Source organism: Trachymyrmex septentrionalis, unplaced genomic scaffold (genome assembly GCF_001594115.1).
Source record: "Trachymyrmex septentrionalis isolate Tsep2-gDNA-1 unplaced genomic scaffold, Tsep1.0 scaffold54, whole genome shotgun sequence".
Lineage (NCBI taxonomy): Eukaryota > Metazoa > Arthropoda > Insecta > Hymenoptera > Formicidae > Trachymyrmex > Trachymyrmex septentrionalis.
In genome coordinates this window covers 304129-315502 of record NW_017305715.1, presented here as the reverse complement: position 1 = coordinate 315502, position 11374 = coordinate 304129, and positions in this window count along the sequence as shown.

Here is an 11374-nt window from a genome sequence, read left to right as displayed (position 1 = left end):
TATATATATATATATATATATATATATATATATGTATATATGAAGTGTAAAGTAATCAAAATGTGTGATTTAAGAAACCATGTACACATTAAGTACGAGTATCCAGTTAAAGGAGTAAGTTGTTCTTTTATTATCATTTTTTAATTCCTTTTTGACTTTTTTTCTCATTTTCAGTACTTAATGGTCGACAACGAAAGAGTTGAAAGAGTTGTCAGACTGCAATTAAAAAATAAACTCGGAGTACAGATCATCCCCCTGGTAAGTTTTTTTACTATGTTCTACTCTATTTTTCTACCTACTATTGTACTTCTTAAATTATCTTTTAAAATTCGTTTAGCATAATCTGCACATTATTTTGTAAGGATGTAATCTTTCTCTCAATTTCGTTTAGACAGTCTTTCAAATCTTAAACACTCTGCTGCATGTATCGTTTGTTTGCTGCATCAGCATCAGCCACTAGTAGCGCCAATCATCGAATCTTACTCCACTTTGCGACAATGTCGGCTGTGACTATGCAAAGAGCGTTATCCGGCACGTAATTTCTGAGCAATCCGCACAATTGATAGTGCGATTCGTTTCCTCTTCTAAGCGATAGTCCAAATTTGTTGATCGGCATTGTGATGTCGACTAAACGATGTGTGTAGAACGAGGATTTATAATCAGACCGGCTTCGCGAAGGTCCTCGATAATCGATAGAGTCTCGTTATCGTGACCATTGTGACCCGCCTGGCGCGAGGCCTCGAGCAATCGCAGACGATCCACAATTTCGTTTGGATTCGTCCCAATGGATATACAAGTATATTAATCATGTTTCGTTCGAACTGCAATCAACATAATTTTTAACTTGATAGTTTTTAGTTATAAATTTTAATTTGTTTTGATCCGAGAGACGAATTCCTTCTTTTTTTTAGTTGAAACAAATTCCTTGTATACGTAGGCTGCTGGAAAAGTTTCTGCAATCTATTACTTCCAGTGGCGCCAACGTTCTGCTATTATCATATCCGTAAAATTAGACGTTTTTAACCTATAATTCAATTGACAGTTTGTACCCAAGCCAACTAGTTTTGTTTGCATAGTATTTTAAAACAAGTTATTATGTAAGAAAATGGAAATTTCGCGTGAAAATTTTCGGGCAATGATTTTTTACGATTACAAATGTAATCTAACTTCGAAACAATGCATTGGTCGACTTTATTTGGCTTTTGGGGATAAAGCACCATCCAATAGGACAGTTTATAATTGGTTTGCCGATTTCCAGCGTGGACGTATTTTTCTTAGTGATGAATTCCGTGAAGTCCATCCACGTCTGTTGTTGCCACTAATGTTGATGCTGTGCGTGAAATGATTGAGCGAGACCGGCATATATTATAACATACCGCGAGATTCAGGGATCCTTAGGTATTGACATGAAAGCAATACATACGATTTTGCATGATTACTTGAGCGTACGGAAACTTTGCAGTCGTTGGATTCCACACAATTTGACCGAAGCTCAAAAACAGGCTCGTGTTAAATGGAGCAAAGAAATGCTCAAGAAATTCAACCAAGGTCGGTCAAATTTGGTCCACAACATCGTTACTGGGGACGAAACATGGATCTATTCATATGAGCCCGAAAGTAAACAACAATCCACTGTTTGGGTATTTCAAAATGAACCGAAACCAACAAAAGTTATTTGTTCACGCAGTGCCAAGCAAATGATTGCTTGTTTCTTCGGTTAATACCGGACAACCGTGGCTTTAGAAAATCGAAGGACTGTAAATACTGATTGGTATACAACAATTTGTTTGCCAGAAGTCATAAATGAATTGCGTAAAACAAACCGAAATCGTCGCATCATCCTTTATCATGACAACGCCAGCTGTCACACAGCACGTCAAATCGTTGATTTTTTATCTAGTAATAATATCGAATTGATGACTCATTGTTCGTATTCACCTGATTTATCACCTAATGACTTCTTTTTGTTCCCAAACATTAAAAATAAGATGCGTGGTGAGCGATTTGAATCGCCTGAAGCAGCTGTTGAAACATTTCGTACATTAATATCTGAGGTTACAGCCTTATAGTGGAAAAAATGCTTCGAAAATTGGTTCGGTATGCAAAAATGTATCAATCTTAAAGGCGAATACTTCGAAAAATAATAAAGCCATTTACCGAATTTTACATATTTTTTTCATATTGTTTGCAGAAACTTTTTCAGCAGTCTACATATCTTGGGGTGAGTCATCAGTTTTATAATGTTAATTTATAACTTGTTGGATAAAATGGTTTCGAAATATTTATAAGATAATTGTTTTAATGTTTCGAATAAATTACAACATCAAATCTGTTAATATGATGGTAATTTTTTCTTGTACATGAAGGGATTGATATTTTAAAATTGTATTGCTGTGGATAGTTCCAAAATAAATTGAAACGTACTATTTTTTGGAATAAAGATTCTATTTTCGTGAATAATGATTTAAAATTGCGTATTAACTACTACGCTGACTCATTTGTCCTGATTTCTTTGGATTTTTTGTTGTCCAATAGATATAGTCGATTTTGTTGACATTTAGCGTCATCATACGTAGTAAATCCATTCTTTTGTTTATTCCCGTTTCAACTTTGTTATCAAAATCAATGGCGCTATTATATTCTTATACTTGTATTCCTTACTACCCATTACTTGATTATTCGGACTATGACCGCGCAGGTGAGTGTTTGTCGTAAACGAAATGCTCCTGTAGATCTGTACGTCAACATTCGTAAAGATACTTTCGATGGAATTTCATGAAAATTAACTTATATAGGCCCGGTGTTCCATCATATTTTTTCTTATCTATAATTATGTCATCGTTTTTGTGCAAGATGATACGTTTGTCAACGAGCATCATTCCCTCGTCGCTAAAATAAACTCCATACGTCTATGTTAACGGCTTTTTTACCGTTCAGGACCGCTTTCAAATATTTTTGCCCCAACGGACCATAGTTTGCTTGCAGCTTTTCTTGCCCCTCGAATGTTTGAAGCAGATGTCGAATGGATGCTACGAGCGTTTTATTGGCAACATCGAAAATTTTTTCGACGGAGGGAGCGTGGTCGTACGATAAATCGCGTGGCTGTATTATTTTGGACATTTCGTTTAAAGTGGATGGGACGGTTTTCGAACGATTGAACATTGATTTCACAGGCAATTAGGAAGCCTGTATAGGATCATACGAAGCACTCATTAATCGTTATTTTTTGTGATTTTGGTTCCTCGTCTTCTCCCGAAAAAAAGAATGTTTCAGTTATGATAGGATCCTTGGAGAAGTCAACGGTGTTTTCGACAATCTATTTTAATGGGTCAATAATAGGTTTAAAATGTCTCTTCAATGCAATGTACTCCTTCATTTTATCAGTCTTCAAAGCACGGTATTTTTTGCGAATTGAATCGCTCAATTTCCTTAGCTATTTTCTCACGATCTTTGCTGCTGTCCATGTCAACGTATCAATGTCAACTGATCACATCACGGTACCGCAAAGTCGTTAAATCCTTTTCTGTATCTTCATTGGTAAATGCACTGTCCTTGTCAATCACTAGAAATCCATACTTTTGCTGTCAACATTTACGACACAAATCGCTGAAATCCTTATAGGATATGTCGATATATACGTGATTGTGCATGCGCTTCAGATTGGTATTATCCTGTTTGAACAGGATCAATAGATTTGCATTGTCGCGTATGAGGTGCTTCGATATCTTTGCATACAGAGATAGAAGTTGTTTGACAGAGATAGAAGCTGTCATCCCATTGCAAAGTACTTTCTTATTACATCTTGCTTATCGCATGCCACATCATCAAAGATAAAGATGGAAGCGTCTTGCTCGGTGGAATGATGTCGTTGTTATTGATGAACGTAAAATAGTCGATTTCCTCAATCGGTGCTAACAAATTAGTCAAGTATCGATAAGTATTTCGGCTGTTGCAACGATTTTGAGTACACTTACACGTTCTCGAATCATACGGACTTTCGAACAGCACGTCCGTCTTGCCGCAATTTGACTGTCCACAGACGACAGCGTGTATAGAGGCCGATAGCATGTCGACATGCTTGCGCGTCTCTTTATCGGTTTGCTCTTTGCCATCGAGATTCGACAATCTGATCGTTCACGATTGACGCACAAATCGCGGACGATCAGAATTTTTTCTTTCCACAAAATACTGAAAACGATATCGCGAGCGAGTCTATTTATAGAACCGCCTAGAGTAAAATCGATCAGTAATTAAAATGTTCTTATCATGTCAGAAGATCTACACAGTTTAACTTCAAAAGAGCTGGAATATCGAAAATTGTATTACTGCGACAAAAACGTTGGAATTATCAATACCATCAAGAATTATGTATCAATGACGTACGACAAAACTTTGATTGCCTTGAACGCAGGATGGAACTCTATATCAGACACGGACAAAGGATAATTTAATTTTTGCCTGCCACTCAACATGCTGTTAGGCTTTTGCGAAGATTATAAACGTATGGTCATCAACGCTTACCACGAATTGATTTTGATATGAGCGCGCAACGATTACAATTGCTTGGTGAGAAATCTTGTGACGGAGCCTGAGATTGAATTATTCAAAGTGCAATGGCGAATGCACGTTGCATTACGAAATTAATAAATTATCAATGCTGCAAGCATTGGAAAACAGTCATTATCTGAGCATGAGTTTTCGCTCATGGGATCTGTACGAGTATCCTCTGTTACAGAATACGACCAAGCATTCGTGGGCTGTCAAAACGGCGACTCAACTTAAGAAACCGCGATATATTATCTTTGCTCTGCAGACCGGTCGAAAGAATATCACGAGATGTTAGCGTGTTCGATTGTAATTTGAATAACGTAAAAGTATATCTAAGAATATCTATTCGAAGAATTTTATCTATACGACGATTTAAATGTGGATTTTGTCATAAAGAGATACGCCGTCGTGTTTAATATGTACGCCCGTTTTCGTAAAGCATATTATGGAATCAACTGCTTCAAAACATTGCTCAACATGCTCTCGTTTATCGAGAAAGGATATTTTGCGGTCATTGATTGCTCGCGACAAAACAAATCCGTCAAGAGTACCACTGTGGACGTACGCATAGAATTTGACTGCAAGGAGAATGTGTCTGCCAAAATTTTCGCCTATTGCCTCATCATACACAATCGAGTAATCTAGTACTGTCCGTTGTCACGTAGTGCGCAAGATTATGTAAATTGCATGATCAGCAAGTATTTAGAAATTTAAAAGGGAGAGAAAAACCGGAGTAAAGCACAGTCTTGAAGAATGCTTGTCGTAGTCATAACGTTTGTGGATCTGCAAGGATTTGCCGTTAACAAGAAATTTATCGTCAAAGAAGTAGCGGTGCTGAAACAGGGGGACCGTCCTTACACATTACATTTTTACGAGTTCCGTGCCATAGAAATTTTTGACAAGATTCGACAGGTCTTGCGCTTTCTAGTTAAATACTTATCATCATGGATTGCGATGGGAGGACGGGATGGTCCCGTACAGCGAGACGAAACGTCTGATCACGGTGATTGTATTTGAAGATGATGCTATCGTGTACGTCAAAGGACGTGAGAAACGAATGTGGCTGTGAAACTTGCTTCTAGACAATGAGCGAAAATGTATGTACATCGAAACCTTGGATGCAGTTTACGAACACATGAAATCTTTAACTAATCTGGATGATTGTAACACTATACGAGGGGGGACCCATAAGTTCCGGGAATTACGCTGTGGTGGGGAGGGAGAGTGGGGGAACCTATTGTTTGACCACATGTCCGTTAGTGTCACGCCACCTGCGTCAGTGTGCGAAGTTGTGTCGCTGTGAGTGCATCGGTTCGCCTGTGAGATTTTTTTTAGTAAAACAACTTTTTACATTTCGGCGAAAACTGGTTCTTCCATCATAACAACGCGCCGGCCCACACCGCCCTTTCCGTGAAGCAATTTTTGACCAAAAACGCCATGACACCAATTGTCCACCCCCCATACTCACCGGATCTAGCCCCCTGTGACTTCTTTTTGTTCCCCAAATTCAAAAGGAATATGAAAGGAAAGCGTTTTGCCACTGTGGAGGAGGTGAAACAAAAATCGCTGGAAGGCTTAAAGGACATCCCGATGAGTGAATTTAAAAACTGTTTTGAACAATGGAAGAATCGTTTGGAGAAGTGCGTTGTGGCCAATGGCGAATACTTTGAAGGTGATTAAAATTGGTGTTAAAATATTGAGAAATAAAGAAGTTATGGCGAAATTCCCGTTTTTTTTGGGTCCCCTCTCGTACAATGCGGTAGACACGCTAAGAATTGTGTTTTGTAAAATGTATTTAAAATATTTAACTAGTGGTCGCGACGACAGGAAAAATTGTAAGATTTTTAATAAAATATATGTTAGGTCACATTAATATGTTTTTATTACTACTCTGATCAGTAGACATGTAAATAAATAAATAAATATATATGTATATATAGCAGATGGAGTTGGAAATGGACTGATAACGGTATGATATCAGTCTGATAGCTGTTTATTTATGTTAAATGTCAATCTGATAGCTATTTATAGTTGTTAAATATTTGTCCGATAGCTATTCAATAGATATACGTTTAATTGCGCTTCAATGCAAAGTGCTGCAAGTGACAAAAGGTGAAATCTTTCGAGCGCGAAGTCTTCTCGTATACTTTTGGCTGAGGCATACGCTTTTTTTCGAGGCATTGTACTTTTTTCTGCTAATATATTGATTATGACAATAATTGATGATCTAATTGTAACTAATAAATGCTAAAGTTTATTCGTGGAATTGTTCAAACGCGTGATATATTTTTTAGCTGATCTAAACCTTTGCCCTTAGCGTTTTACTTTTGCCTGCTGATATAACGCATTGATTTAATTATAACTGATAAAATCTAATTATTGTATAACTGATAAAAATGCTAAAGTTTATGAGATCACTCGCTCGCGTTATACTTTTCGGCTGAGATGTAAATTTTGATCAAGGCATTGTTCTTTTTTTCGGAATGGTATCATATTTCATAAACATCTTTCAATATATAAAATCTTGCAATTATAACTGATAAAAATGCTGAAATTTATTCATGAGATCGTTCCATCGCGTGATATACTTTTCGGTTGAAGTATAAACTTTTGACTGAGGCATTGTTCTTTTCTCGGAATAGTGTCATGTTCCACAAATATCTTTATTATAATATATTATATAAATAAATACTATATAAAATCTCGCACAGCCCCGTGGTCAATCAATCTGTCAATCTGTTAGCCTATCATTCAGTCTGTGCGAGTGTTAATCACTGTGAAAAGAGATGTCCAACATTCATAATTTGATTGGTACAACCAATTTCACCGGCATGCAGGCGCGTTTCATAGTGAAAAAAAGTGATCAGTTGGTTGATCGCCTACAGCTCCTTCAGAGAGCGAGTGCGGCCGTAGTAGCACCGAGAACGAGCAAGTTCAACATTGACCTTTGTGATGATAATAAGCTGATAAGAAAAACGTAAGTAGTACATTATTATATTAATAAGATTTACGTATAAAATTTTCGCGTCTTGATTAAATATGATTATCGAATATTGTTTTATTTCATATATTCATTTAGTAATTTACTTTTACTCTTTATTTTTGAAAGGAAAAGAAAATTAATATATAGTACTAATCTTCTAAAGTTATTTTAAATGATAAGAACAGTTCCGAGACATTACTTCGCGTGGACATGCCTCGTTAAAACTAAGTATGTTAATTTTAAATCATATTTTTTCTTTTTCCAGAGCACAAGAAATATAATCACTCGATTAAATAAGGTACTTGATGTCTTTCTGGCATCAGCTCAAAAGGTGGAGCAGGACGTCAAGAAGATTAAGCGGCAATGCAGGAAGCGGAGGAGGGATGATGATCCAGATGATGACATCACGTTTGTAATGGCACGTGAAAATTAAATTAAAAATGTTTTAATAAATAAATTTTATAAAAATTATAAAAAATTTTTTAATATATAATTATGAAAAATTATACATATATTCATATATTCACTGTTAGCATTTATTCTCTCTATCATTCCTTCCTTCTTCCAATTTCAGCTTCCAATTAAATTATATATAGCGCATCGGTAGTCTAACATTACCATCGCGTTGGATTCTTTACATTCATATCACATACTGCGATAGGTTTAAAATCTTTATGTATAATTAATTGTAAAGAGCCCGTATTAGAAATAATTAGAAAGCTGTAAAGGGGAAAAGTATAACGGTAAGTATAAATAATTGTAAGTATGGCATAAACAAATGTTTGAAATAAAAAATATCTCTGTATCTGCAATTAATCGTTCCTTCTTCGCGGCGTCTTCTTTCGTATTACGCGCGCGTCATCACGCGCTCTCTAAAATAATAATATAATTCGGCAGAATAAAAAATATTTCTGCATGAATAAACGCTGAAAAAAAGATTACGTAAGAAGAAGATAGCGACACTTGAGAGAGTAAGTATACATGATAAGTATAGCGCCAGGTGGGGACTGCGCCTTGTAGAGGGGAACCGCGCCCAGAGGCGGCGCCGGAGGTCGGCTGCGAACCGCGCCCGGAGGCAGCGGTAGGGACCGGCGGCGGCGGACCGCGCCCGGCGGCCATTGACTGCGCCATGTTTCCACCGCGACGCAGACGCAAGTTTCTGCATACCTCCGCTACGTAATTTCCCGCTGCGTAATTTTCAGCTATGTAATTTCTGGGCACGTAATTTCCCGCACCCAGGACATCCTCGTCCCCTTCCACCACTATCCTAGTGACGTCACCTCCTGTGATGTCATTCCCCTCCTTCTCCCTCCTGTGATGTCACCCCCCTCGCCTAGTGGGTATCCCTCTGCCCCTCATCTCCTCTCGAAGCTCCCGAATTAGAATCCCCCTTGTTTATTTACTTACTATACAATCACTATTCGCAATTCTCAATATAACCCTTATACCCATCATGCAGCATCGGACAAGAAGTATTAGTGCCAAGCACATTGCGGAAATCGAGTTCCCGATTGCTAATTAAATGGGGGAGTGAATTATGGTCAGCTACTTTACACGGACTAACTTTCCGCAAAAATCCTCGCGAATATTTATATGACCATTTCCGGTCAATGACATCAAAAATGCAAACGTCAGATTTTATAACAAAAGATTTTTAGATAGCTCCGGTGATAACATTAATGTAATTTAACACCGCAAATTGCAGTGTCAGCAAATTTGTAAGTTTCAATGCGACATTGTTAGCGTAATATAATATAAGGCATTTTTTTCAAGAACAATTAACATGTTTCGCAATGACAATGATAAATGTAATATGATACAAATGCGACGTTGTCAAATAATAATAATGCATATAATATGATATAATTGAGACTGTGCCAAATAATAATATCTGTTAATATACAGATAGTAATAATAGTTTAACATCTTAACATTCAGACCGTAGTGGCGCTTCGTATTTAAAGTAATGTATTTAACATAAACGGTCTTGTTTCCAATTTTATTGTTTATACATATTGATTATTTTTCTAATTATTATTAATTTATTTAATAAAAAAATTTAATCCATTGGACAAATTTACTCCATTATGTATTATTTGGTATAAATTGATATATAAATTCATATAAATTCAAGTATTTAGAATTTTAAAGGGACAGAAAAACCAGGGTAAAGCACAATCTCGAAGAATTACTCGTCATACTAACAAGACCTTGGATGTAGTTTATGAAGACATGGAATTTTTAACTAATCTGGATGATTGTAATACTATACAATGTGGAAAATATACAAATAATTGTGCTTTACAAGATGTATTTAAAATATTTAACTAGTGGTCGCGACGCCAGAAAAAATTGTAAAATTTTTAAATAAAATGTATTAGGTGTTGGAATTAATTCGTAGCGTTTTACAAGAGATGGCACAAGCAGTACACTATTTCGTTGTTACCTATAGTTCTGTATGCATTGTAAACAGCTATCATAGGACGTCATTTGCCGTACATAACCTTTCTTGAAATCATAAATAACAACACTGTATAATTCATTGAATATGTCAAAATTTGTGCCAGATAAAGTGTTTTTGCGGGGAGTTTTGCTTCATTACTTTAATATGAACAAAAGTGCAGCTGAAGCTCATCGTATTTTAGTGGATGTGTATAGTGAACATGCTCTGGCTGAGCAAACGTGTAGGAAGTGGTTTGCACGTTTTAAAGCTGGTGATTTCGACTTGGATGACAAGGAGTCAAAGTAGTAGAAAGTGATGGGAAGTACTTTAATTAATGTATTTTTGGTCAAAAGTAGTAGAAAGTGATGGGAAGTACTTTAATTAATGTATTTTTTAATGTTCATGAAATAAATAACGTTCTTTCATTAAAAAAACGCTACGAATTAATTCCAACACCAATATTATCTCACATTAATATGCTTTTATTTTCGCTACCCTGACCAGTAGACATTTAAGTAAATATATAGCAGATGGAGTTGAAAATAACCGATAACGGTCTGATAGCTGTTTGAAAGCTATTTATAGCTGTTAAATATCAGTCTGATAGCTATTTATAGCTGTTAAATATTAATTTGACATCTGTTAAATATTGGTTTGATTGTTCAATAGATGTATACGTTTAATTGCACTTCAATAGTACGCGAAACGCTACAAGTGTTAAAAATGTTGAGGTGGATTCTTTCGAGCGCGACGTCTTCTCGTATACTTTTTGGTTGAGGTATATACGATTTTATTCCAGGCTTTGTACATTTTGTCGCTGATATTTATTGTGATGATCTAATTATAACTGATGATCTAATTGTAACTAATAAATGCTAAAATTTATTCGTGGAATTGTTCGAACGCGTGATATACTTTTCAGTTGAGGAATAAACTTTTGACCGACCGTTGTATTTTCGGCTGCTGATATGACGCATTGATCTGATAATAACTGATAAAAATGAAGTTTATTCATGATATTATTTGATCACGTGATATACTTATCGGCTGAGATGTAAACTTTTGACCAAGGCATTGTTATTTTCCTTGGAATGGTATCATGTTCCAACAAACATCGTATACTCGTATTACTATAAAATTTCGCACAACCTCCGCGCTGTCAATCATTTCCAAGTCAGTAGGTCAGTCAGATAGCTGTTAGTGAGTCTTTCAATAATGGAGTGTATTAGTGATTTGTTAGATGTTGTGTGCAAGATACAAATACATTTATCGCTATTGCCTGATAGATCTGAGAAAATAATCGATAATGTAAACATACATAAAATAATAACAAACGTTGTTCATTATATGCCAAAATCTTTTTCTATTGACGTTAACATTGTAGACATCAACTGATGGGA